Here is a 2786-nt window from a genome sequence, read left to right as displayed (position 1 = left end):
TATATATATATATGTACACAGGAATACAAATGAGAAAGAATGAGAAGTCATAAAAAAGTATGCTAGTAGGCCTAATAATAGACTGGGTGCCTCAAAATTCACGACTCAAATTATTAGAGCAAGAATTCTCGAAAAATTATGTAAAAGAATTGTTTATATATGTTTATTTCAAGTAGCAATTTTTTAGATAATAAAAGTTTAAATGTAGCTAATTCTAGACTACGTTTAAAAGCCATCTATCCATGAGTTGCACGTGTAATTGCACTTCAGCGTGCTCTACTCACAGGTGATCATCTAAACGTAGTTCATAATTGATCATATTTATAAAATCCTAATTCTTATATAAACTCTATTTATATCTGTTTACAATAAAAATTTACAAATAACTTTTTCACTTAATAATTTTTCATTTTCTTGCTATAATATTTCGAATTTTAGGACATCTTGTATAAGTCTTGTATAAATCAATATTTAGTTCTGTTATTCATTACAAGTACTAAAAATAAAGTATACATAACTATAGATTTTTATATACAAATAATGGAATGCAGCCATTATATTGTACCATTAATCGAGTAACATAGTTACGTTCAAAATAAACGTTAGAAATCATCTTTACACTAACAAATAAATATTAAAAATTTGATACATTATTTAATGAACGTTATAAAAACGTTTATAAAATCTTTGTGATATCTATTATAAACGGTTTTTTACTTTAAAATTTTAATTAATTTAAAATTTTTTAAACGCGTTTTGACTATGTTTTTTAAAAAACGTAAATTATTCACTTGGGTAATAAATTGATTTTAAAGTTAATCACCGATTAAGCTGGCGAAATCGCGTTTAATCTTTAATTTAATTGGGTCTTTAATTACCTCGAAATTGATCGCCGCCATTCTCTCGTTCCGCAAGGCTGTCATATTTCTTTAAAGGAAACAGAGACACTTTTATTTCAGACATCTTATTGGACAGTCTATATATTATTTTCAATTTCCACAACTTTTCATAGACAAAAATTATAACCGCCGCTAGATTCGTGATTGAGAAATAATCGAAGCTTATATTTATAAAAAGAAGGGAGAGAGGAGGAAAAAAGGAAAGGTCGCTCTCGTTAAGTCTTAATAACGGCGTAATCACGTCGCGCACAATCACTATCGGTAACAGGAAGAGACGCAGAACGTGTAAACGGTTCATCACATGTGTTGTGGGGGGGGGGAGAGAAATTATGTGTATTATACGTATCGCTGTTGGGCTCTTCTTTTTTCGCCGTATACGTAACAAAAATACACATTTTTCAGGCAAATCTGCTTTGAATTGAACATCGATCGTGCGTTGTTGCAAGATTAAAGCTAATGGCTGGTTTTCTTTTTCGTTTACGATATTTGCCGCTTTAGTTGCAAATATCGGATGTTCTTGATGCCGTGTATCTGTATGTATGTGTATGTGTATATATTTATTTTTTGAAACCTAACTACGTTGAACAACAGGTAAATGTCCTGAACAAAATTATGAATGCTTCCCCGCCATTATCGTATTATTCCATTAAGATATTCCAGTCTCACAAAGGTGACTGGAGTCCCACTTTTTTCTTGCATTGAACAAAGAGATTTAATTATTAAAAAAAATTATTAAAAAACACTGGCAACTTATTGGATTCGAGCACAATCTATAGTTTCGTAACTGTTTAAATGAAATGTATCAATTTGCCATTTATTATTGCTTTCTATATCGATAAAACTTATAATCGACACTTTTTAAAACCTGTTTTCGAAATTGAATAGATTTAATTTTTTTTAAAGAGTAAATACTTTTAAACTAATTTCATTTTTCTTTTAGTTATATTTGATTCAATCCAAATCCATATTTAAATTTAGAAAAAAGAATGAAGAAGTTAAAAAATACTATGGTGAACACCATTTGCTTTTCTTCTTTGTCAGCAATAATAGAATTTAAAAAGACCTGAACATATATATTGTTCGTGTTCAGAAAAGTTAATATTTAGAATCGTAAAAAATAAGGTAATGCCTGATTTCTTGTTAAAATTAACTCCACTTAAGAAGTTCGTTAATAAATAATGCGGCAAAATTGAAACATCCTCGAATACCTGCGGTTAATTTGGGGAGGAAAAAAAGCATAATGCGTAATATCTTCAGTGAAGACGTTACGTGCATGTGTAACGGACGTGTAATTACATTAATTAATTATGTAGAGATGTTCAGTCTCCTCGGAGTGTTGAATATGGAAGGCCGTGTTTGGTTCGAAGATAAACCTTACGAAGATAAACCCCTTCGGTACTGTTAGAGTCTAGACAATAAAATGCACAGACAATAAGAACAGAAAATAATAGACTTCAACCAGAAACCGTGTATTATTCCTATACCGTAATGCATGGTTTCTGATACGTTGAAATCTGTTATTCTCTGTTTCTACTGCCTATGCTTTTAATTTTGTCTAGGCCTTTACGCTCACATTCATCTCTTCTTCCCTCGAGCGTTTCCCATTTTCCAGAAATACGGACCCGATAATTCAAATGCGACAAAGATGATCGATTCGATTGATCAACGTTTGGCTCGCGCTTCCTCGGTCAAACGACGAAAATATATACAGTGAATGCAAAAAGTATTCGTATATACAGAGAAAATATTAAAAAAAAAATTATTTATCTTATTTTTAAGAAGTAAATATTATCCAATGAGAAATGAATCATTGAATTGATATCGAATCGATATCAATACGATTTCAACACCAATTTGATATCGATTCGACTTAAATTGATAATCATT

Source organism: Atta colombica, unplaced genomic scaffold (assembly GCF_001594045.1).
Source record: "Atta colombica isolate Treedump-2 unplaced genomic scaffold, Acol1.0 scaffold47, whole genome shotgun sequence".
Classification (NCBI taxonomy): Eukaryota; Metazoa; Arthropoda; class Insecta; order Hymenoptera; family Formicidae; genus Atta; species Atta colombica.
This window is presented reverse-complemented; position numbering follows the sequence as displayed.